Source organism: Heptranchias perlo, chromosome 35, assembly GCF_035084215.1.
Source record: "Heptranchias perlo isolate sHepPer1 chromosome 35, sHepPer1.hap1, whole genome shotgun sequence".
Classification (NCBI taxonomy): Eukaryota; Metazoa; Chordata; class Chondrichthyes; order Hexanchiformes; family Hexanchidae; genus Heptranchias; species Heptranchias perlo.
Window position 1 is genome coordinate 17,538,704 of NC_090359.1, and position 26,321 is coordinate 17,565,024.

Below are 26,321 nucleotides of genomic sequence, written 5' to 3' on the forward strand. Positions count from 1 at the left end.
GTTAATTTTTCCGTCCAGTAACACGATGTGACTTTCTTCCACAGGAGAATTCGTGCCTGAACTTCCAGGAGTTTTGAGGAAAACCGCACCGGATTTGAAACAATCTGTTGGAAAATACTTGAGGCCGACTGGAAACCTCTTTGGATGTTCACACGGCCGGGAGGCACCAAGACAATTCGATGAGACTGTGAAGGATGTCAAGTGAAATCAGGGACATGGCGAGCAACGGTGTGAAGGTAACTGCGGGATCCCCGGGGTAATGCCCAGTCTGTTCAGGTGGGCTGTTTAAAAGGAAATGGAACAGTGCGGGGAGAAAGTTGTCTGGGGACCGGAAACAGAGGGTCCGGGTTAATGGGAGTTGCTGAGATTGGAGAATTGTAAACAATTTTACAACACCAAGTTATAGTCCAACGATTTTATTTTTAATCCCACAAGCTTTCGGGGGCTTTCCCCTTCCTCAGGCGGTGTGGAAGTGATTGGAGAAGGGTTGGAAGTGGTTACCCCAGGGGTCAGTGCTGGGCCCACTTTTATTCTCCGTATTTATGGACCGTTTAGAATTACATAGAATTTACAGCACAGAAACAGGCCATTCGGCTCAACTGGTCTGTGCTGGTGTTTATGCTCCACACGAGCCTCCTCACACCTCTCTTCATCTATCCCTATCTGTATATCCTTCTATTCCTTTCTCCCTCATGTACTTATCTAGCTTCCCCTTAAAAGCATCTATGCTATTTGCCTCAATTACTCCATGTCTTAGCAAGTTCCACATTCTAACCACTCTCTGGGTAAATAAGTTCCTCCTGAATTCCTGACTGGATTTATTAGTGACTATCTTCTATTCATGGCCCATAGTTTTGGACTCCCCCACAAGTGGAAACACATCTATGTCGACCCTATGAAACTCCCTCATAATTTTAAAGATCTCTATCAGGTCACCCCTCAGCCTTCTCTTTTCTAGAGAAAAGAGCCCCAGCCTGTTGAGTTTATCCTGATAGTTATAATCTCTCAGTTCTGGTATCATCCTTGTCAATCTTTTTTGCACCTTCTCCAGTGGCTCTACATCCTTTTTGTAACATGGAGACCAGAACTGTGCACAGTGCTCAGTGTGGTCTAACCAAGGTGCTGGACAAGTTTAACATAACTTCCCTGCTTTTCAATTCTATTCCTCTGGAAATGAACCCCAGTGCTTTGTTTGCTTTTTTATGGCCTTATGAACCTGAGTCACTACATTTAATGATTTGTATATCTGTACCCCTGGACCCCAATTTGCTCCTCTATCCCATTTAGACTCTTATTATCCAGGAAGTATGTGGCCTCCTTATTCTTCCTACTAAATTTGTACCACCTCACACTTGTCTATATTGAAATTCATTTGCCAATTCCACGCCCATTCTGCAAGATTATTAATGTCTTCCTGTATTTTATCGCAGTCCTCTTCACTATTAACGATATCCCTCAATTTGGTGTTGTCCGCAAATTTTGAAATTGTTCTTCCGATTCCCAAGTCCAAACCGTTGATGCAAATGGTGAACGACAGTGTTCCCAGCACCGATCCCTGTGGAACACCACTTCCCACCTTTTGTCAGTCTGAGTGACTCTCATTAACCCCTGCTCTCTGTTTTCTGTTTTGTTATCAGCTTGCTATCCATTCTGCTACCTGTCCCCTGACTCCACAAGCTCTGACCTTGGTCATGAATCTACTATGCGGTACCTTATCGAAGGTCTTTCAAGATTTTCTTCTTCAGATATTGATTCACTTCCCTTTTAAATTCTGCTTCCCTCAGTGTTTCTGGTCGGACATTCCATCGTCCTAACAACCCTCTGCATCAAAAAGAAAACCAACCTCTCTTAATTTGATGCCCTCCAGTTACTGACTCACGAACTGGGATGTGGGCGTCACTGGCAAGGCCAACGTTTATTGCCCTTCCCAGTTGCCCTTGAGAAGGTGGTGGTGTGCCACCTGTCTTGAACAATTGAGTGACTTGCTAGGCCATTTCAGAGGGCAATTAAGAATCAGCCACATTGCTGTGGGTCTGGAGTCACATATAGGCCAGACCGGGTAAGGACGGCAGGTTTCCTTCCCTAAAGGACATCAGTGAACCAGATGGGTCTTTACGACAATCCGGTAGTTTCATGGCCACCATTACTGATACTAGTTTTTTTTAAATTCCAGATTTTATTTAATTAATTGAATTTAAATTCCCCAGCTGCCGTGGATTTGATCTCATGACTCCGGAATATTAGTCCGAGCCTCTAGGATTACTAGTCCAGTAACATAACCACTGTGCTCCCGTACCCGTACTAGTGGAAATAGTTTTCCCTCATTTACTTTATCAAAACCCCCTCATAATTTTGATCCCCACTCTCTGATCTTATTTAAACTTCTCTGCTCTCATGAAAAGTTATGTCAAGACTCTCATCCTTGGGATCATCTTAGTGAATCTCTTCTGCCCCTCTCCATGGCCGCGACATTCTTACTAAAGTAATGCACCAAAAACTGGACACAATATTCTGACTGTGGCCTGACCCATGATTTGTCCAGGGGTAGCATTAACTCTTTCCTTTTATACTCTATGCCCCTATTTATAAATCCTAGGATCCCATGGGGGTTTTTGCAAAACAGCTTTATCAACTTGTCCTCCCACTTTTTTAAAGATTTGTGTATCTGAATCCCTAAATCTCTCTGCTCCTCTACTCCTTTTACAGTTTTACAGTATAGTGTCTATTTCCTCTCCTTATTCTTCTCACCTCACATCTCTCCCCATTAAATTCCATCTCACATCTACCTGCCCAATCTGCTCACCTGTCTGCCTCCTCCTGAAGTTGTCGATAATCCTCTTCATGGTTAATCTCACTCCTTATCTTTGTGGCAGCTGCAAATTTTGATATTGTGCCCCCTACACCCAGGTCCAGATCATTTCAATCCACAGATATTGAGAAAAGCAATGGTGCCAACACTGACCCCGGGGATCGCCACTGTTTAAATCCTTCCAGTGCAAGAAACATCTGTTAATCACAACTCTCAGTTTTCTGTCCTTTTATCCATGCAATCTCTCATTTCTCTCCAACTTCTCACATTTCTATCCCTTAGTTCTCATGCACAAACAGGCTCTCTTCCCCTTTCCTCTCTCTCTTACACACAGACTGTTTCTCTTTCCTGTCTCCAATATTCTCTCTTGCCCGTTCTCACAAACCCTTTCTCCCTCTCTATCTCCCTCCCACCCTACCTCTCAGACTCTCCTTCATCCAGATGCAGACTCTCCGAGACACACTCTCAGACTCTCCGAGACTCATTCCCTCTCTCACACAGACTCTCTGAGACTCATTCCCTCTCTCACACAGACTCTCTGTGACTCACTCCCTCTCTCACACAGATTCTCCGAGACTCATTCCCTCTCTCACACTATTTTACCCACTTTTCAGAGAAACTTACAGAACAGAAGGAGGCCATTCATCGTGCCTTTGAAAGAGCTGTCCAATTTAGTCCCACACTCCAACTCTTTCCCCATAACCCTGCATATTAGTCCTCTTCAAGTATATGTCTAATTGCCCTTTCAAAATTCCCATGGAATCTGATTCCACCAACCTTTCAGGGAGTGCGTTTCAGATCTTAACAACTCTCTGTATGAAGAAAAACTTCTCCTCATTTCCTCTCTAGTTCTTTTGCCAATTATTTTAAATCTACGACCTCTGGTTACCGACCCGCTTGCCAGAGGAAACAGAGCAAGTAGGGAGAAACTATCAAAACCCCTCTTGATTTTGAACACCTCTATTAAATCTCCCCTTATCCCCGGCTCTAAGGAGAACAATCCCAGCTTCTCCAACCTCTCCACATAACTGATGTCCCTCATCCCTGGTACCATACTGGTAAACCTCCTCTGTACCCTCTCCATGACCTTGACATCCTTCCTAAAGTGCGGTGCCCAGAGTTGTCCACAATACTCCAGCTGAGGCCTAACCAGTGATTTGTAAAGGTTCAGCATGACTTCCTCGTTTTTGTATTCAATGCCCCTATTTACAAAGCCAAGTTTCCCATACCCTTTCTTAACCATCTTATCAATTTGCCCTGCCACCTTCAAAGATTTGTGACTATGTACCCCAGGTCCCTCTGTTCTTGCACTCCCCTCAAAATCGTCCCATTTAGATTATACTGCCTGTCCGCTTTGTTCCTCCCAAAGTGCATCACTTCACACTTGTCCGTCTTAAATTGCATCTGCCCTGTGTCTGCCCATTTTACCAGTCTGTCTATGTCCTCCTGAAATCTGCTACTATCCTCCTCACTATTTACTACGTTGCTAAGTCCTGTATCAGTCGCAAACTTTGAAACTGTGCTCCCGAAACCCAAATCCAGGTCATTTTGATATAACAAGAAAAGTAATGGTCCTAATACTGACCCCTGGGGGACCCCACTGCATACTTCTGTCCAGTCAGAAAAGCATCCGTTCACCACGACTCTCTGCTTCCTTTCCCCTAGCCAATTACGTACCCAAGTTTCCACCAATTTTTTCCTTTAATCCCATGGGCTTCTGTTTTCCAAATAAGTCTGTTATGTGATTCTTTATCAAATGCTTTTTGCAAGTCCATATATACAACAGCTACTGCACTACCTCCATCGACCCTCTCTGTTACTTCATCAAAGAATTCAATCAGGTTCGTCAGACATGGTTTGCCTTTCAGAAATCCGTGCTGGCTGTTCCTTCTTAACCCATGCCTCTCCAAGTGAGAATTAATTTTGTCCTTGACAATAGTCTCAAGTAGTTTCCCCACCACTGATATTGGACTGACTGGCCCGTAGTGACCAGTTTTATCCCTCTCTCCTTTTTTGAACAGGGGTGTAACATTTGCAATCCTCCAGTCCTCTGGCACCACTCCCATATCCAAGGAGGATTGAAAGATTGTGGTCAGAGCTTCTGCTATCACCACCCTTGCTTCCCTCAGCAGCCTGGGATGCATCCCACCTGGACCGGGGGACTTGTTAACTTTGAGTGATGCCAACCTATTTAGCACCTCCTTTCTATCTATTTTGATCCTATCCAATATCTCTACTCCCTCCTCCTCTACTGCGACATTAACTTCATCCTCTTCTTTTGTGAAGACAGATGCAAAGTCCTCATTCAGTACCTCAGTCATGTCCTCTGCCTCCACAAGCAGATTTCCTATTTTATCCCTAACCGGCCCCACCATTCCTTTTATCCTTTTACTTTTTATATTTTTATAAAAGTTTTTGGGTTCCCATTTATGTTACTTGCTAATCTTTTCTCATATTCTCTCTTTGCCCTTCTTATATCCTTTTCAATTTCCCCCTGCACACTCTCCTGGTTGTGTACTGTATTCTGTACCTGACAGTGGTCATAAACCTTTTTCTGTTTTATTTTAAGCTCTATTTCCTTTGTCATCCAGGGAGCTCGAGCTTTGGATGCCATATCTTTGCTCCTTATGGGAAAATCCTTGGTTTATACCCGAACTATCTCCACCTTGAAGACCTGCCATTGCTCATTTACTGTTTTTTGGCCAATCTTTGTTTCCAGTCCACCTGTGCTCGATCCCTTCTCAAATCACTGAAATTGGCTCTCTTTCAGTTGGATATTTTCACCTTTGATTTTTCTTTGTCCCTTTCTGTAATTACTTTAAACCTAATTATATTATGATCACTATTACCCAGATGTTCTCTCACTGAAATACACTCCACTTGCCTTACATCATTCACTAAAACTCGATCCAGCACTGCTTCCTTCCTCGTTGGGCTAGAAATATACTTGTAAACAATTTTACAACACCAAGTTATAGTCCAGCAATTTTATTTTAAATTCACAAGCTTTCGGAGGCTTCCCCCTTCGTCAGGTGAACGATGTGAAATGAAATCCTCGAAATGAAATCGCATTTATAATTCACAGAACAATGCTTGGTGAGTACAGACAGTTTTTTCAACTGCCCGTTGCCAAGGCAATCAGTGTGCAGACAGACAGGTGTTACCTGCCAGGTCTCACAGAATATACAAATCACCAAAAAAAAACAGAGATAGAGAGGTTGAAACATAGAAAAGACAGCAACTGACCCGTTATATTAAAAACAGATAACATTTGTTCGCTGGTGGGGTAACGTGTAGAAATATACTAATTAAGAAAGTTCTCCTGTACAAATTTTTCAAATTCTTCACCCTCTCTCCCTTTCAATTACTATAATCCCCTGCGTCTGTCTTTAAGGGACCACATTACTCTGAGTCACCTTCTTTCTCTTAATATACTTGTAAAAACCTTTAGTGTTGTCCTTGATATCCCTCACAAACTGGAGTTGGCAGCTGATATTGTGACTGAATTTAATCCATGTAAAGAGCGGAAAGAAAAGAACAATTTAATGTTAAAGTAAATCAATCAAATGCCATTAATGACAAATATATTCAAATTAAATATAATCATCGTCTCAAAAATAGTCCTGTTGTATTCCAGTGACAGATTCTGGAATCTAATCAGCCACGAGGAGATGTCGGACAGCTGCCCAGTGAGACTCGGCCTGTGATGGTTCCTCTCTTCCTCGGGGTAAGCACCTTGGCCAATATCGCCTTTAATGTAGTAAAACACCCTCAGGTGATTCACAGGCGTGATTATCAATCAGAATTTAACACCGAGCCACATAAGGAGGTATTAGGACAGGTGACCAAAAGCTTGACCAAAGAGATAGGCTTAAGGGACGTCTTAGAGGAGGAGAGAAAGAGAAGGAATTCCAGAGCTTAGGATCAATGCAGCTGAAGACACGGCCGCCAATGGTGGAACGATTAAAATCGTCGATGCGCGTGAGGCCAGAATTAGAGGAGCGTGGAGATCTTGGAGGGTTGTAGGGCTGGAGGAGGTCACAGAGATAGGCAGGGGCGAGGCCATGGAGAGATTTGAAAAGAAGGATGAGAATTTTAAAATCAAGGTGTTGCTGGACTGGGAACTAATGTAGGTCAGCGAGCACAGGGGTGATGGGGTGAACGGGACTTGGTGCGAGATAAAATACGGGAGTTTTGGACGAGCTGAAGTTTATGGAGGATGGAAGATGGGAGGCCAGCCAGGAGAGTATTGGGATAGTCAAGTCTAGAGATAACAAAGGCATGGATAAGGGTTTCAGCAGCAGATGAGCTGAGGCAGGTGTGGAGACGGGCGATGTTATGGAGGAGGAAGTGGGCGGACTTCGTGATGGAGCGGATATATGGTCAGAAACTCATCTCGGGGTCAAATAGGACACCAAGGTTATGAATGGTCTGGTTCAGCCTCAGACAGTGACCGGGGAGAGGGATGAAGTCGGTGACCAGGGAAACGGTGTTTTTGGTGGGGACCAATTGAGCCAAGTGTTACTGTGGACGCTGCACGTGATCTGCTACAGAAAATGGATCAACTGATTTAGCAAATGAGATCACCTACAATTCAACGTAATAAATGCCCTGAATCTCAATAAAATGAATAATCTGTGAATCAAAATAGCTGAGATAATCTTAAAGAATGGCTGACCTGCAGCATGAACACAGCTGTGTGCGGGCCTGTCTGTCTATCTACCTGTCTGTCTCCCTTTCTGTCTCCAACCTGCCTGTTTGCTTCACTTGCTCACTCACGGTCGGTCTGTCCCTTGACCTCTCTCACTATTCCTGTTTCCCCTGCTTTTGTGCCGCCCAGTCTCTGCATGCTGGTTTCTCTCACTTCCTCCTTGTCCCATTTCACTTGCTCCGCATCCCTCTCCCTTGCTCCCCATCTCCTATTCTCTCCCAACCGAGTTCTCATCTCTGCGTCCACCTTACTCTGTTTCCTTACCCCTCCCTCTCTCCATTCCTTCTCATCCCTCTCTGTCATCCCCATCAATCGCTCTTTACCCTCTCTCTTCCCTCCCACTCCGTCCCCATCCACTTTCTCTCTGTGCCTGACCCTGCTCTCCTTTTAATTTCTCGGACACATTTTCGACACAATCCCCGTGTTTTGCCCCGTCCCTAGATCTCTCTGTCTGCAGTCCATCCCTTTCTGGAGGAGGGCCAATTTCAGTGGGATGAGAACAGATCTGGCCCGGGTTAATTGGAATCATAGATTGGCAGGGAAAACTGTAATTGAACAGTGGGCGGCCTTTTAAGAGGAGATAATTCGGGTACAGACAAAGTACATTCCAATGAGGGAGAAAGGTAGGGCAACTAAAGCCAGAGCTCCCTGGATGACAACGGAGATAGAGAATAAGACGAAGCGGAAAAAAGTGGTGTATGGCAGGTATCAGGTTGATAAAACAAGTGAGAACCAGGCAGAATATAGAAAGTTCAGAGGGGAAGTGAAAAGGAAATAAGAGGAGCAAAGAGAGAGTATGAGAATAGACTAGCGACCAACATAAAAGGGAATCCAAAAGTCTTCTACAGATATGTTAACAGTAAACAGGTAAAACGAGGAGGGGTGGGGCTGATTATGGACCATAACGGAGATCTACTCATGGAGGCAGTGGGCATGGCTGAGGTATTAAATGAATACTTTGCATCTGTCTTTACCAAGGAAGAAGATGCTGCCAGAGTCTCGGTAAAGGAAGATATTGTTAAAATACTGGATGGGCTAAAAATTGATAAAGAAGAGGTACTAGAAAGGCTGGCTGTACTTAAAATAGATAAGTCAACTGGTCTGGATGGGATGCACCCGAGGATGCTGAGGGAAGTAAGGGGGGTAATTGCAGAGGTACTGGCCATAATCTTCCAAACAACCTTGGATACGGGAGTGGTGCCAGAGGATTGGAAAATTGCAAATGTTACACCCTTGTTCAAAAAAGAGTGTAAGGATAAACCCAGCAATAACAGGCCAGTCAGTTTAATCTCGGTGGTGGGGAAACTTCTGGAAACAATAATACTAGACAGAATTAACAGTCACTTCGACGAGTGTGGATTGATCAGAGAAAGCCAACACGGATTTGTTCAAGGCAAATCGTGTTTAACTAACCTAACAGAGAGGGTAGATGAGGGAAATGCGGTTTATTTTGTGTATATGGACTTTCAAAAGGCGTTTGATAAAGTGCCACATGGTAGGCTTGTCATCGAGGTTGTGGCCCATGGAATAAAGGGGGCAATAACAACATGGACACAGAATTGGCTAAGTGACAGGAAACAGAGAGTAGTGGTGACCGGTTGTTTTTCGGGCTGGAGGGAGGTGCATAGTGGTGTTCCCCAGGAGTTGGTTCTGGGACTACTGCTTTTCTTGATATATATTAAGGACTTGGACTCGGATGTACAGGGCACATTTTCAAATTTGCAGATGACACGAGACTTGGAAGGGTAATGTACAGTGCAGAGGATAGTGATAGACTTCAAGAGGATATCGACAGGCTAGTGGCATGGGCGGAAACGTGGCAGATGAAATTTAACCCAGATAAATGTGAGGTGATACATTTCGGTAGCAACGAGGAGAGGCAATATAAACTGGAGGGCAAAATTCTAAAAGGGGTACAGGAAAAGAGAGATCTGGGGGTATTTGTGCACAAATCGTTGAAGCTGGCAGGGCAGGTTGAGAAAGCGGTTAAAAAAGCAGATGAGCCCTGGGCTTTATAAATAGAGGCATAGAGTACAAAAGTAAGGAAGTCATGATGAACCTTTATAAAATACTGGTTCGACCACAACTGGAATATTGTGTCCAGTTCTGGGCACTGCACTTTAGTAAAGATGTGAAGGCCTCAGAGAGGGTGCAGAAGAGATTTACTAGAATGATTCCAGGGATGAAAGACTTTAATTATGTGGATAGACTGGAGAAGCTGGGGTTGTTCTCTTTGGAACAGAGAAGGTTGAGAGGAGAGTTGATAGAGGTATTCAAAATCATAAAGGGTCCAGAGAGAAACTGTTCCCATTGGCTGAAGGGTCAAGAACCAGAGGGCATAGATTTAAGGTGATTGGCAAAAGAACCGAAGGTGATATGATGTAAAACGTTTTTACACAGCGAGTGGTTATGATCTGGAATGCGCTGCCTGAGGGGGTGGTGGAGGCAGATTCAATCATGGCCTTTAAAAGGGAACTGGATAAGTAGTTGAAAGTAAAAAATTTTCAGGGCTACGGGGATAGGGCGGGGGAATGGGACTAGCTGGATTGCTCTTGCACAGAGCTGACATGGACTGGATGGGCTGAATGGCCTCCTTCCATGCTGTAATCTTTCTATGACTCGAAGAGTAAACCGTATGACTCTGCCTAATCATATTTTGATTTTCTAGGTGCCCTGTTACTACATCCTTAATAATAGATTCCAGCATTTTCCCTAACTATTGATGTCAAGCTAACTAGCCTACAGTTCCCTCTTTTCTCTCTCACTCCTTTCTTAAATGGCGCGGTTACATTTGCTGCCTTGCAATCCACAGGGACCATTCTAGAATCTGGGGAATTCTGGAAGATCACAACCAATGCATCCACTATCTCTGCAGTCACCTCTTTTAAAACCCGAGGATGTCGGCCATCAGGTCCAGGGGGTTTCTCGGCTTTTAGTCCCATTAATTTCTCCAGTACTTTTTCTTTACTAATATTAATTACTTTAAGTTCCTCACTCTCATTAGGCCCTTGGTTCCCCACTGTTTCCGGTATGTTTTTTGTGTCATCTGCTGTGACGACAGATACAAAATATTTGTTTCACATCTCTGCCATTTCCTTACTCCCCATTATAATTTCTTCTGTCTCTGCCTCTAAGGGACCCACGATTACTTTCACTCATCTCTTCCTTTTCACATACTTGTGGAAGCTCTTACAATCTGTTTTTATATTTCTTGTTGGTTTACTGTCAGATTCAATTTTCTCCCTCTTTATGAATTTTTGGTCATCCTTTGCTGATTTCTAAAACTCTCCCAATCCTCAGGCTAACTACGCTTTTTGACTACATTGTAAGCCTCTGCTTTTCATCTAATATTATCCTTAAATTCTCTAATTAGCCACAATTGTACCACTTTTCCCGTGGAGTTTTATTCCTCAAGGGAATGTATATTAGTTGAGAATTATGAATCATTTCTTTAAATATTTGCCATTGTTTGTCTGCCGTTATATCTTTTAATCTAATTTCCCAATCTACCTCAGCCAACTCGCCCCTCAAACCTACATAATTGGCTTTGTTTGTTTCAGACCCTAGTTTCGGACTTAACCACATCACTCTCAAACTGAATATGAAATTCTATCGTATTATGTTCACTCTCCCCCAGAGGATCCATTACTATAAGTTTATTAATTAACCCTGTCTCATTACACAATACGAGATCTAAAATAGCCTGTTCCCTGGATGGTTCCTCTACCAATTAAGTACTTTTAAAGTCTAGTTGCTGCTTTACTGTCGGAAACACGGCAGTACATTGAACACAGTAAGGTCCCACAAACAGCAATGTGATAATGACCAGATCATCTGTTTTAGTGATGTTGGTTGAGGGATAAAAATTATAATTGAATTTAAAAGACCGGTCCAGCAGTAAGATACGGGTTTTCACCCACCTGCCATGTTTCTAAACCCGACCTTACCACTGGGGAAGATACCAAGCAAAGGCTGGGCCAGGGAGGCAGGGACTCTCCACAGGTGGTGGGGGGGAGATCAAGGGAGAATTGCCCAGGTTGCTCTTACACCCTCTTCTAGTGGCTGGATTCAGACCAGCAATGGTGGAGGTCGAAGACCCAGAGAAGGGGAGAAATGGCCTCAGATATAGAAATGACCGAGGCTCAGTGTTCATCACTGTGGAGTAGTTTACAATTCAGCAAATATATTGTCCACACGGAGAAAATTGTCCACCACAGCCAACTTATCAGGCGGGTAGAAGTGAACTCTTCGAGGAGTCGCGTTTCCCTTAAAAACTCTCCAGCCAAATGGTAATGTCCCTTGAAATTTACAATCCTGCCACACCAGTCATCGCCAGCTTGAATGTGTTGTGTCAGATCCTCTATCCAAGCAGTTTTCTGCTCCTGTCACTGTGACTCATTTCTGTTACACACCAGAGAGAGAGAGAGAGAATGTACTGCAAGTCTATTTATAAATCTCAGCCCATCTCCCCATCACTCACTGAAACATTGTTGGTGCAGAGGGGTGATTAAGCAACACATATTTCTCCCTGTACCTTTCTGCCAGCTGAAATGTGTCCATTATAATGAGAACAGGTGATGTGCCACATAAGTCCAGTGCCTGGCATGTGATCCTTGGCACATTTATACACAGAGGCACCCTCAGAAAAGGTGGCAAATACCGTGGCATTATTTTGGATGGAGAGGGCCTGAGGCTTAATTGCGACAGGCCTTTCCCCACAATATATGTGTGAGTGACAGGAGACACAGACGGAGACACGGGAGAGACAGACGGGGAGAGAGAGACAGACAGACAGACATGGGAGAGACAGACGCAGATATTAAAACGTACCCTTGTTTTAGATGGAGTATGACTTAAAAGCAAAGTAATGCATTGTTTCATTGACTAGTAATGTGGTGAATAGTTACTAATAGACCCGAACTCATTCATAACACCTGCAAGAATAACTTGCAGTTATAGCTTTCCCTCCAGTGGCACATGTGGACTATCATGCAATGTGAAACAGGGTGATTTTAACTCTCCCTGATCGCAGGAGCAGTTAAAATGGAGCAGCTCCATTTCCTGCTCCATTCCCGTCAATCGGCCGTTTTAACGCCACTCATCTTGGCTTTTAACGAGTCTCCCGCTGGACTCCTCGATCACATCATAACCCCTGAAATTTAACCCACTTCTGAGCAGGAAGGCCACCCCACAGGGGGAACCTGTCGAGAAGCCTGCAAGACACACTGAGGTAAGTTTAAAAAATAAACTGACCTTTGAGTAAATAAGGAGAAATTGTTTCCACTGACAGGAGGGTTGATAACCAGAAAAAAACAGATTGAAGATAATTGACATCTAATCCAAATACATTGGGCCCGGTGTTACCAGGGCTGCGGATTCTCGGCGGGGGGGGCTATCGGGCACGTGGGTAACGCGCCCGGTGAAATCAGTCAGCTCCCCGCGCGATCGTAGCATAAATGGATCCACTTACCTGGTCTTCCGGGTTCCCCACTGCTGATCTGCGCGTCGGGCGGACTGCGCGTGCACAGTCAGATCCGTCAGCTGGAGGAGCTCTATTTAAAGGGGCAGTCCTCCACTGACACATGCTGCAACAAATAGAAAAAATTACAGCATGGAGCAGCCCAGGGGGAAGGCTGCTCCCAGTTTAATGATGCCTCAGTCCAGGTATCAATACATGGGGTGAGGTGAAGGGGGAGGACCGAGATCGTCTCCCCCCCCCCCGCCCCCCCGGCGGGCGGGAGGAAGCGGCCTGCCTCTGCCACCAGGAAGGCCTGGCTCGAGGTGGCAGAGGAGGTCACCAGCACCACCAACATATCGCCCACCTGCATACAGTGCAGGAGGCGCTCCAATGACCTCAGTAGGTCAGCCAAAGTGAGTACACTTACTCATTCCCCTACACTCCATCTGCCACATCACTGCCCCCACCCCACACCTCCTTCTGCACTGCCAACACTACTCTGTCACATCACCCCTCATACCCACTCAAACCTCATCCTCATCTTACCTGCACCTACTCACCTCGCCAGTACTCATCCCGCCACTACCACTCAACCCAATCCTCATACAATATCATGGCTCTATCTCATACTCACCCTCTCATGCATCTCTTTCACAGTCAGCCTCACTCAACCTGCCACTACCTGTGCTGCAGCCACAGGGCATGCATCACATATGTGCAGCAGGAAGCGTAAGGCAAACGTGTCGTGAGCATGAAGGGGATGCACAAGGGTGTTTGAGGGTTTGTCATGGTGTTTACCTGTATTTAATTTCTGAGCAACTCACATCACAGATTATATTGGCACCACTGCTGCCATGTCTTCGCGAATCTTGTCTGGTTTGTGCAATAATGCCCTTTCCTGAGGATCACTATGAAGACCCACAACTGATGCCACCCATTGTGTCACTGCAGAGTGGGTGTAGGTGTATTTGCAGGGCTCTTTTGTGCAGACGGCTGAGAGACGTCAGCGATGTCCCCGGTTGCACCCTGGAAGGATGCGGAGGAGAAGTTGTTGAGGGCAGTGGTGACTTTGACAGCGACAGGTAAGAAGATGGTGCTCGGGCCAGCCAGGAGCAGCTTGGCATGAAGGAGGCTGCAGATGTCCACGACTACATGTCGAGTGACTCTGAGCCTCCGTGTGCACTGCTGCTCAGAGAGGTCCAGGAAGCTGAGCCTCGGTCTGTGGACCCTGTGGCGAGGGTAGTGCCCTCTGCGACGCATCTCTCTCTGCGGTAGCCCTCCCTCCTGCTGTACAGGTGGACGTGTCACAGCGCACTGTTGTGGAGCTCCACGTGTCAGAGGTGGACGGTGAGGCTGGTGATGCTGTTCGCCCTCCGAGGAGGTCATGACTGCAGCTACGGCGGCCCCCATCCGGAAGATGTACATCTGAGGGGGTCCGCAAGGTAGGTACATATCTCTGGACCCCGGGGTAAGTGTGCAAGTTGGTGACTTTGGTTGTCAGGAGGAGGGTGGTGGAGGCCAAACTTTGTCCCAAGTGACTGAGTGGCCTCCTGCAATGGGTGAGGGTCTCCCCCACCCCCAACCTGTCAAATGGACCTTTGCTGCTGCCACAGGCTGACAGCTGCAACAGGTCCATTTGAACTGGGAGTGTTTCCCCCAGTGCGGGAAACAGTCCCAGTTTCCTTTAAAATCCCACCCCTCCTCACATAATCCCTGAATCAGGTCAGTTAATCACCTGAACAAGCAAAATAAATACGTTCAAGTGGCATCCCGCTGGCTATAATTGCCTGTGGGATTCCCACCAGCGGGGGCTGCGCGCGCACGCCGGCGCGTTAGTGGGGAACCCGGAAATGCGTGGTCCCACTCCGGGATTTCCCGATTTTCGGGGCCCCCCCGCCAGGAACGCACCCGATAGCGGGTGCTAAAATGCTGCCCATTATATACAAGATGGGTAAAAAGAGTTAAGATACAGATTAGCCATGATCTAAATGAATGGCAGAACAGAATTGCGGGAATGAATGATCTACTCCTGAGGGTGAGCGTGCAGTTCAATGGGCCCTTCCTCTCACTTGATTCAGTTCCATGGACCCTGACAGTCACTGGGGGACAGTTCCATGGACCCTGACAGTCACTGGGGTACAGTTCCATGGACCCTGACAGTCACTGGGATACAGTTCCATGGACCCTGACAGTCACTGGGGTACAGTTCCATGGACCCTGACAGTCACTGGGGTACAGTCCCATGGGCGATGATTCTCACTGGGGTACAGTTCCATGGGCGATGATTCTCACTGGGTACATTTCCATGGGCACCTACTCTCACTGAGGTACAGTTCTGTACACTCTGACTCTCACTGGGGTACAGTTCTGTGCACTCTGGCTCTCACTGGGGAACAGTTCTATGCACCCTGACTCTCACTGGGGAACAGTTCCATGCACCCTGACTCTCACTGGGGAACAGTTCCATGAGGACCTACTCTCTCAGTTCCATGGACATTGTCTGTCACTCGAATACTATTCTGTGGATCCTGACACACTCTGCGAACAGTTCCATGAACACTGACACTGGGATACAGTTTCACGGACACTGACACTCACTGGGATACAGTTCCATGGACACTGACTCTCACTGGGATACAGTTCCATGGACACTGACTCTCACTGGGATACAGTTCCATGGACACTGACTCTCACTGGGATACAGTTCCACGGACACTGACACTCACTGGGATACTGTTCCACGGACACGGTCTCTCACTGGGATACTGTTCCACGGACGCTGTCACTAATAATGAAATACCATGGATGAATAAAGAGATAAGATCAGAATTGAAACTAAAGAAAAAGGCATACACTCAGCACCTGGACAATAAAGAAGAGGATGACAAAAGGGAATACGAAGAGGTTAGGAAATAAGTTTTAAAAACCTATTCGGAAGGCAAAGAGGAATTACAAAATTAAATTATCAAAGAATACTTTTTAAAAAGTAAAGTATTCTACAGACACATAAATAACAAAAGGAAAATCATGATAGGGGTCGGGCCACGAAGGGATGCACAAGGTAAACTCACAGGTAACGGCAGAAATGTGGAATCATTACTTTGCCTCAATATTGACACTAACAAGATGGATAAGACATTAGAAGCAGAAATCAAAAATGTTGTAAAGACATTTATGATAGAAAAGGGGAGATAATTGATAAACGAGTCAAACATAGAAAAGAATAGAAGGATATGCTGATAGGTTTAGATGAAGTACCTGAACTATCTCCTCCTTGAAGGCCTCCCTTTGCTCTTTAACTGTTTTACCTGATAATCTTTGTTCCCATTCCATAAGGGCCAGATCCCTTTTCAACTCACTGAATTTAACCCTCTTCCGGTTAAGTATCTTCAACTTTCATTGTCCTTGTACTTTTCCATAATTACTCTAAACCTAATCATGTTGTGATCACTGTTTCCAAAACACTCTCCCATTGAAACTTGCTCCACTTCATTCCCCAGAACTAGATCCAGCACTGCTTCCTTCCTCGTTCGGCTGGAAAATGTCTGAAGAACCTCAGACATTTACAAAAGCTGAAACTATCCCAGCAGCTCAATCCAATACAGCACCTCCAACTAACCCAGTAACTTAAGCTAAAACTGCACTTGCAGTAAATAGATTACCTCAAACTTAAGCTGCTGCCCTAAGTAATCCAGCACCTCAACATAATCTAATACCTCAAGCAAAAACAGCACCTCAGACCAGCCCAGAACCTCAAAATAACCTAATACTTCAAAATAATACAGCCTCCAAACTAATCCAATACCTCAAGCTAACCTAGCACCTCAAGTTAGTCCAGCACCTTAACCTAACCTAGCTCTTCAAGTAGTACAGTACCTCTAACTGGCCCAGCACCTCAAGCTAATACCATGTATCTCTGAAACTGACCACAGCACCCTGAAACTGACTCTGGTACTGCAAACTGGGTTCAGGGACCATAACTGAGGCAGTGTTCAATGACTGACTATCCCATCTCCCCAAATGAGTCAGCATCCTAAAGCTGTCCACAATATGCCCCAAACCGATCACATCATCTGCAAAAAAAACACAATACCCAGAAACTGACCCAGCCCCCACACACTTACCTCACCATCCACACATTGATCAAACACCCAAAGCTAACGATCGCATCACACATTGGGCTTCTGCATCCTGTAAAATGATAACTGCACTGTCACAGCAAACCACAGCATCTGTAAACTGACCTTAAACAGTGCACATTACCCCAATACTGAGCAGAGAAACCCCAAACCACAACACCCACAAACTGACACAGAACAACAAACATAGACAACGATCTCTGATGACTCAACACGCCCAGACTGATGCCAACACTGAGGGATTGTAGAAATCTCTGACGCTCAGCCTTCGGTCTCAGCCTTGTCATGTGGGTTCATTCTGGGTTCGAGATATGTTTCGTGCGTTGAATATTTTTAGGCTGATGAATCAGTGTAAGACTTTGGTTCAATCTTGGATTCTGGGCTTGTTTTCAGTTTCAACACAAATTTGGGTTCTTGGCTTTTCTTTATGTTTATAATTCATTTTACACGAGTTGGTCACTTTAGAATTGGGATTGGTTCAGGGTCCCAGTTCAGTTTTATATTCTGGGTTAGTTTGGTCAATTTGAGATTCTGTGTTGTTTTGAGTTTCTGGCTCAGTATCTGGTTGTAACATGCTGCACACAAACTGACCATAAGAGCTCCAATTAACTCAGGACCCTCAAGACTAACATTCTCCACGCATCCAAAAACACCCAGCACTGCAAAATATTCCACAGGACCCCGGCAAAGACTGATACTCACAGACTGATCTCGATGATCCCTAACATTACATCATATCTCAAAAACAGCAGAAGAGCCTGAAACAAACGACAGAACTAACAAGTGAACCAGTGGAGTCAGCTAGGGTTCTGGGCCAGGTCGGGTTTCCAGGTCTGCTTGGTGTTTCGGGTCTGCTTTGGGTTTGCCGTACTTTAACATTCAGAGTCCGTTTAGGATAGTGGATCAATTAGGGTTTAGATCAGCCTGTGATTCTGAGTTGGTTGCAGTTTTGCTTTGGTTCCGGGTTCCAGGTCAGTTTAGGATTCTGGAACAGTTTAACGTTCTTCCACTCTGAGAGGGAAATCCAGAGGACCGGAGCTCTTGGATTGACTCGAGTTCCTTTGGAACTGCAACAATTTAGGCTACGGAAAGTGTCAGTATGAGGGTCTGGGTCAGTTTATGTTTCGGTACAGGTTTAGGGTTTTATCTTCGATTTAGGGCTTTGGATCACTGGGTTTTGGGATGTTTAGGGTATCCAGTCATTTCAATTTACATATTAATTTGGGGCTTAATGTGAGTTTAGAATTGTGGGTTACTTTGTAGTTATGTTGAATGTAAGATTCTGGATCATTTTCAGGTTCTGACTCAGTATTTCGTTGATGGTCAGTTTAGGGTACCTGTCACTTTTGGGATTCTGGATCAGTTTCGGGTTCCAGGTCAGTTTAAGTTTCTGGGTCACTCGGGGTTCGTGAGCTGATTTAGGGTTTTGTGCAGCTTAGTGTTTTTGGTCTCTAAAGTACTTTGGATCAGAGGGTCTCAAGAAGGGCAGAGGGCTCTTGTTCACAGGGAGTTCTGTGTATGTTCAGGATTCCAGGGCACTTTTATGTTCCAGATCAAGTTGAGGTTGTTCAGAAGTTTGGGCATTCATGTTCAATTCAGTTTAGTTTGGGTTCAGGTAGGGTTTGTGTCTCTGGGTCATTTTACAGTTCCTGGTTTATTTGAGGTTTGTATGTGAGTTTAGGGTCTTCCAGTGTTGGGCACCGTGTTGTTTAGGTTTGAGGATCAGATTGAGAGTTGTTGCTTGTTTTGTTCAGAGTCATTGTTGGGTTCTGGTTAAGTTTAGGTTTGTGACTCGCTCTGGTTCTGCTTCAGTTTGGGGAAATGGTTCAGTGTCTGATTAAGGGTTAGTTTGGGGATTTAGGTCAAGTTATGTTTCAGTGTCAGTTTTGGATTGTAACATTGTGTGTTTGCCTTGTCGTGCAAGTGTCTACAGAAGATTGGGGTTCTGGGTCACTTTGTAATTCTGGTCAGTTTAGGTTTCAGGTTCAGTTTGGAAATCTTCAATATCATTTCCACCTCAATATTTATCTAGTTAATCTTCACAGCTTTAATTGAGGATTTATTCCACATTTTTTTTAAGTACAAAATATCAACTTTATTCTCAGTAATAATACATACAGGGACACTGGAAAAACCTGTTTTTCATTTTGAATATCTCCCCACAGGGAGGTGCACCGTTCCCAGAGACACTGCAATACTGGGTCAATGCGTGGAGTGGACGGAGCAAGCCCCTATTCCATCTCCCTGTTCCAAAAATCAAATTAATATACGGTCCCCAGATAAGGGACGTATCAGATATTAAACTGATAAGAACAGATTTTTTTTTCAAAAAATATACTTTATTCATAAAATTTGTAACACTACTTGCAATACAGTTGTCATCACATTTCAAACATACACAATACAGATTATACAATTTGCAAGATACATAAAGTACAGTTCAATTATGATTCCAACAATACAGTTACACATTGTTCATAATTACAGTTCATGACACTCTAGGGTGCCTTATTGCATTACAATCAATAAGCTTATTGATTACAGATTCATTGCAGTACATTACGATTCATTACATAAATTTGTATTTTACATTCTGCCCGAGGTGGGTTTTCCCTGATTGCAGCCCCTCGGTTTACAATTGCGGGAGAGCTCTAAACGATAGCCTTTCCCCACAGAGCCTTTGCGGCGGCCGCACCCAGCTTCAGTGCATCCCTGAGCACGTAGTCCTGGACCTTGGAATGTGGCAGTTGAAAAACACTCGGTCGAGGACAGCTCCTTGCACTGGAAGACCAGCAAGTTTCGGGCAGACCAAATGGCATCTTTCACCGAGTTGATGGTCTTCCGGCAGCAGTTGATATCTGTCTCGGAATGCTTCCCTGGGAATAGCCCATAAAGCACAGAATCATGTGTTACAGAACTGCTCCCTTGAGGGAGAAACTAGAACCAGGGGCCACAGTTTAAAAGTAAGGGGTCTCCCATTTAAGATGGAGATGAGGAGAATTTTTTCTCTGAGGGTCGTGAGTCTGTGGAACTCCCTTCCCCGGAGAGCAGTGGAGGCAGGGTCATTGAATATTTTTAAGGCTAAGTTGGATAGATTCCTGATTAACAAGGGAGTCAAAGGTTATCATAGGTAAATGGGAAACTACGGTTGAGATCACAATCAGATCAACCATGACCTTATCAAATGGCAGAGCAGGCTCGAGGGGCTGAATGGCCTACTCCTGCTCTTAATTTGTATGTATGAACCTGGACAGATACCACTGCATCTCTCTCCAGATCGTCTTTGCAAAGGGACATTCCAGGAGGAGATGGGTGACGGTCTTGTCTCCACCGCAGCTTCCTCGGGGACAGCGCACGTTGGCACTGAGAGGTCGGGAGTGCATGAAGGATCTGATGGGAAGGGCCCTTTTCACCACCAGCCAAACTACGTCTTGGTGCTTGTTTGAAAGCTCTGGCGATGAGGTATTCTGCCAAATGACTTTGGCAGAACACCTCATCGCTGCACAATGGGGAAATCCTTCCAATCGAACACTAAGGATTGTTAATGTTGTATCCACATCACGTACTTCTGTGCCCCAACAGTTTGTTGTGACACACAATCCATTTCTCTTGTTGTATTTTATACTATTACTGTGCGAGTTTCTGTTCTTATGGAGGTGTCTGTGAGTTCCCGTGGGCTGGATGTTGGTAATTTCAGCCTCCAATGCCTGTGTTTGGACACAGCCCACACTGACAGGAGGCAAATCTGTTCTACCTGCTACTTGTAAGGATCCCACATTAAACAGTCTGGGCAGCATCAATCCATTATTTACTGGGAATGGGCCCACTGCAAATATTGTGTTTAATTAATGATCTCACTCAGATAAGATCAGAGCAGGTGGAGTCAGGGGACAAAGAGCAGAATTAATAGCAAGCTGGGTACAAAACAGAAAACAGAGAGTAAGTGTTAAAGGTAGTTACTCAGACTGGCAAAAGGTCTGAGTGGTGAATCACAGGGATTGGTGCTGGGACCACTGTCTTCACCATTTATATAAACGATTTGGACTTGGGAATTGGAAGTATAATTTCAAAATTTGCGGACAACTCCAAACTGGGGGGTATAGTTAATACTGAGGAGGAGTGCGACACAATACAGGAAGATATAAATAAATTTGCACAATGGGCGTGTAACTGGCAAATGAATCTCAATATAGATAAGTGTGAGGTTTTAAATTATGATGGGAAGAATAAGTGGGCCACTGCTTCAATAATGGGGTAAAGGAGCAGAGGCGTCTCGGGGTACAGATACACAAATCACTAAAAGTAACGACACAGGTTAATAAGGCCATTAAAAAAGCAAACCAACACTGGGGTTCATTTCCAGAGGGATAGAATTGAAAAGCAGAGAAGTTATGTTAAACTTGTATGGAACCTTGGTTGGACCACACTTGGAGTACTGTGAACAGTTCTGGTCTCCATATTATAAAAAGAATATAGAGGCACTCTATAGAGTAGGTGAAAAAAAGATTTACGAGGATGATACCAAAACCGAGAGGTTATGCTTAACAGGAAAGATTGAACAGGCTGGGGCTCTTTTCTCCAGAAAAGAGAAGACTGAGAGGTGACCCGATGGAGATCTTTAAGGTTATGAGAGGGTTTGATAGAATTAATAATAATAGTAACAAAACTTCACTAATTTAATCTTCTAATATGCAGAGCATATCTTTGCTTAGTTCATGAATAATGAACCTAGGCCCTGTGAGTAAAATTGCAACTGACTGTCCACAAAGTTTAATGGAAACTGAGCAACTTGTGTTGATGTATCACCAGCCTGAAAATATAGGGCTCGATTTTAAAAGTAAAGAACGGGTGGGTTGGGGGTGGGGGTGCATTGAAAATTGCCACCATTTCAGACCTGCCTCCAACCCGCCCATTTCCCGTTTTCACAGGGGCGGGCGACCAACCCGCTCCCAGGGGGCGGGTCGGGCCTCATAACCTTTCAAGGAGGCTTCAGGCATCCATTTTTTACTAATTCCCGATTTCCACCCTGGGTGGCGAGGATTCCTGGGCCTTCTGTTTTACTCCTCGTGAAAGGAGGTGAGAAGGCCTGAGAGTAACAGGCAGGTGCCTGGAAAGGCACAGCTTGTGGGCCCTGAGGAGCAGGAGTGCTTCCCCCAGGCCCAACAAGCCTACCTGCACCGACACCCCTCCCCCGATCCCGGACCCCCGAATCCGATCCTCCCCCTCCGACCCCCGACATTCCCCTCAATGATTGCTGACCCCTGCAATGACCCCCGATCCCATCCCACATGACTAGCGACCCCCGTGCCCACCTATGCCCATCTATGCCCCGTGCTCACCCGTGCCCCCCATCCATGCAAACAAAGACTTACCTGAAGACGTCCTCTCCCTGGCTGGTTTCCCGTCCCACTGAGACGAGCCTGTCAATCAACCGGTCAGTCAGACGGGAAACAAAAAAAATAAAAGATGTCCTTCCGTCAAAATCTTAAGGATGTCACGGAAACCCGTACTAATGGGTTTCCTGACCTCAAATTGACCCCCGCCCCTTTCCCGGCTCCGTTTTAAAATCACCCTCATAATCTCTGAACATCAACCATGGAGTGGAGTGAACAAATAGGTGGCAGCTGCAGTTGAAGGCAGAGAAATGGAATATATAGAGAGAGATGGGTAGTGAGAGGGAGGGATGTGGAGAGACAGAGAAATGGAATATACAGAGAGAGGGAGGGTGGATAAAGAAAGGGAGCAACTTAAACAGAGAGGGGTGGACGGCAGACAGAGAGATCCAGGAACGGGGCAAAATGAGGGGATTGTGTAGAAAACGGTTCTGCAAAATTGCAGAGAACAGAGCCAGGCACAGAGAGAAAGTGGATAGGGACAGAGTGGGAGGGAAGAGAGAGGGTAAAGAGCGATTGATGGGGATGATAGAGAGGGATGAAAAGGAAGTGAGAGAGTGAGGGGTAAGGAAACAGTGAGGTGGACTCAGAGGTGAGAACTCGGTTGGGAGAGAATGGGAGATGGGGAGCAAGGTAGGGAGGGGTGCGGATCAAGTGAAAGGGACAGGGAGGAAGAGAGATACACTCGTGTGCAAGGAGTTGGAGGCAAATAAGCAGGGCAGCAGGAATAGTGAGATAGGCAATGGGAGATAGAGAGGGATGAAGACAGATACAGACCGTGTCAGAGAGAGAGATAGAGACTCGAACGGGAAGGTGGGAGACAGAGAGACAGGCCCACGGACAGCTGTGTTCATGCTGCAGGTCAGCCATTCTTTAAGATGATCTCAGCTATTTAGATTCACAGATTATTCATTTAATGGAGATTTCTTACAGTAAAGAGAGAGCAGATCCCCAGTGACACCAGGACCAGAGTTTTATTAACACAGCACATGGAGATTTCTGACACAGTCCAACCTCTTACTGGCAAAGTCACACATTGTACAAAAGGGATCCAACAAACTCCTGAAATTTGTCACTTAGTTACAAAGAGGGTTATTCATATATCAGTGATAACGCCCTTTGTACAACTTGCTGTCGACAGGAACTGAGCTAACTTGAGCCATGTTTATTTTAAAAAAAAATCTATGTCCCTGACCCCGTCTCCCCGTGCGTCCCTGACCCCGTCTCCCCGTGCGTCCCTGACCCCGTCTCCCCGTGTGCGTCCCTGACCCCGTCTCCCCGTGCGTCCCTGACCCTGTCTCCCCGTGCGTCCCTGACCCCGTCTCCCCGTGCGTCCCTGACCCCGTCTCCCCGTGCGTCCCTGACCCCGTATTTGGCGTTTTCCCCTTTCACTGTCTCTTTCTCTTTCTGACTGAAACTTGTCTGATGAGTGGTAACACTGTCATACAAGGTACTTTCTGAATCCTCACTGCCTGTCTGTACAATTCACCTTCTCCCCCTAACCTCTGTGGTGTTGCCGTGGATTTCTTCCAAACACACATTGGCCTCACCCCTTCCTGCTTTGTCAACATCTCTTCCTTTGAGCATTATCTCTGGACTCCTCCTCTTCGATCACCTCCCTGCCGATCCCCATACCCCGCCCTCCCATTGCTCCACTGATCAGATCTCATTGACTTCCATTGGTTTCCTGACCCTCAACACATTCCCGAAAAGTCCCTCCAAGGTTTGCCTGTCCTACCTCTGCAAACGCCTCCATCTCCATGTCCCACACTCTTTGATCCTCCAACACTGGCCTTCTGTGCATTCACTCATTCCTCGGTTCCCCTTCTGCGGCAGTGCCTCCAGCTAACCCGGCTTTACTCTCTGTTAATCCCTTCTGAGTGACGGAAACTTCATCTACTCCTGTGAAATTCCTCCATCGACTATTCTAACTGAGTCATTGGCCTGATTTTTAAAAAAAACTTCACGCCTGTTTTGAAACATCAACAGATCTTCTGTGCCTGAATGATTCCGTGTTTCATGTCCACAAGGAGTGTGAGAGGTTGCAGCCCCTGTTCCACTATTTAAAGGGGCTGCTCCACAACTTCTGGCTGCGTTTCAGTCCCATGCTCCTCATCTTTGGCCACCGGGTGAGGAGGAGGGTGGGTCAGTCGGAGGATCTCCTCGTGGGCCTGTCCAAGGTGGCCATCCACAGGTCCAGGTTAGACGGGGCCCGTGGGGGCGGTCGCTCCAACTGTCGGCCTCTCTTCCGCGGAATTCTCCGTGCCTGGGTGGCCCTGGAGATGGAGCACGCGTTGTCTGCCGGTTCGCTTGGGGCTTTCCGCGACCGGGGGGCACCGCAGGGGCTGGAGTGCATCCTGGACCGATATAATAAAATTTAAATTTGACGCTTATTTTGGGTTTTTTGGTTTTTCTGCACAGGAACACACCCTAAACCCTGCTTCTTGTGAAAGGGGGGCCTAAAAACACAAAAAAAAGAAAAAAAAGTCAAGCGTCACTCTGACTGCACTTCCAGTAAACACTTCAGAACCGAGCTGAGTGGAGGTCTGAGCAGAGCAAAACGACAGCCCTTGCCTGCCTCCTGAATCCGGGAGAAGGCAGAAAAAAAAACCATCAGTGATTCCCAGACTATTGAGGACCAACAGCTGTTAAAATATCAGACACGGAGTTCCAGGAATGTTTTAAGGGGGCCCAGAAATAGTTAAAAATGAGAATTAACCCCACAGATGCTGTAGGCGGGGTTCGATTATTAGTCCGGTCCGGTGCAAACTAATATCCAGTCGCTAATTCACAGCCCTTCCTCCGGACAATTACATTTCGGGTCAGACTCCCTGAGGATGTGTTTAAAAAATGATCTGAATACAGGAACATGTTTTGATAATGTTACTGTCTGTTGCTTTTGCTCATTTTTTGTCGGCTGCTGTTAAATTTAATTTTGGTATAACTTTTGACAACAAATGTGTTTAAAGGAGATGCCTTTGGCCCTGTTGCTGAGTCCCTTTGGTAAATTGAGGTGATAATTTTGATCTGGAATTAAGTTGTGATGTTGGGAAGTCAGTTCCCGCTTCACTTCAGCCGTTTTCCTCATTTGACCAATTTACCAATTAGAGTAAACGGATATTTAATCACATTGAGCAGCTCCTCTCTGAACTTACTCTGGGTCACTGTGTAAATGGCCGTGTTCGTGCAGGAACTCAGAAGCTGAAGCAGAATTCCCACTTGTTCGAAGGTTGGGAAAGGGTTATAGAAAGATCGGTGGTTAAAGCCGCCTGAAATTCGATAATATAAAAAATATACGACCGTTGTCATCCAGAGCAGGATAAAACTGCCGGATATGGCAAAAAGTAAAACGATGGACCTTCTGCGGTTCTTCATCTCAGGGTCCTTGTCATTCTCACCATTGCTGAGGTCCCGGAGGCTCCTTCGGGCCCGACTGGCCACTAAAATGCGTCTGACGGTGAGAGCATTAAACAATAAAATCAAACAGAATGGAAGCAACGGGGTTAACAGCTGTTCAATCCAAGAAAATGCGATCCATGTGGGTAGAATATAAAACTGTGATGATACACGACAACCCAGCGGTATATTGTTAACAGTAGGGTAATGAATATACACAAAGGGCCGGGGAATGTTCTTTAAACCGAACAGCGCGCTCAAAGTCACGATAATCACAAGTGAAGTTTTCTCGGTGCAATATTTTGTTTTCAGCTTCTGACAACTAATGGCTACAAAACGATCAAAGGTAAAAGCGACCGTTAACCAAACAGAACTGTCTGTGGCAGTCGGAGCCAGGAAGAGAATGAATCTGCAA

At 45.6% G+C, this 26,321-nt stretch overlaps 1 long non-coding RNA gene and 1 pseudogene across 1 annotated transcript; one reads left to right on the forward strand and one right to left on the reverse strand.

Moving 5' to 3' along the window:
• The first annotated feature begins 48 nt into the window (after positions 1-48).
• LOC137302152 (uncharacterized) lies at positions 49-26,316 on the forward strand. Its single transcript, XR_010958430.1, has 3 exons — positions 49-236; positions 6,447-6,536; positions 26,219-26,316. It is a non-coding gene; the product is annotated as an uncharacterized lncRNA (long non-coding RNA).
• Positions 19,282-19,453, reverse strand: LOC137302598 (U2 spliceosomal RNA; annotated as a pseudogene).
• Positions 26,317-26,321: the final 5 nt, after the last annotated feature.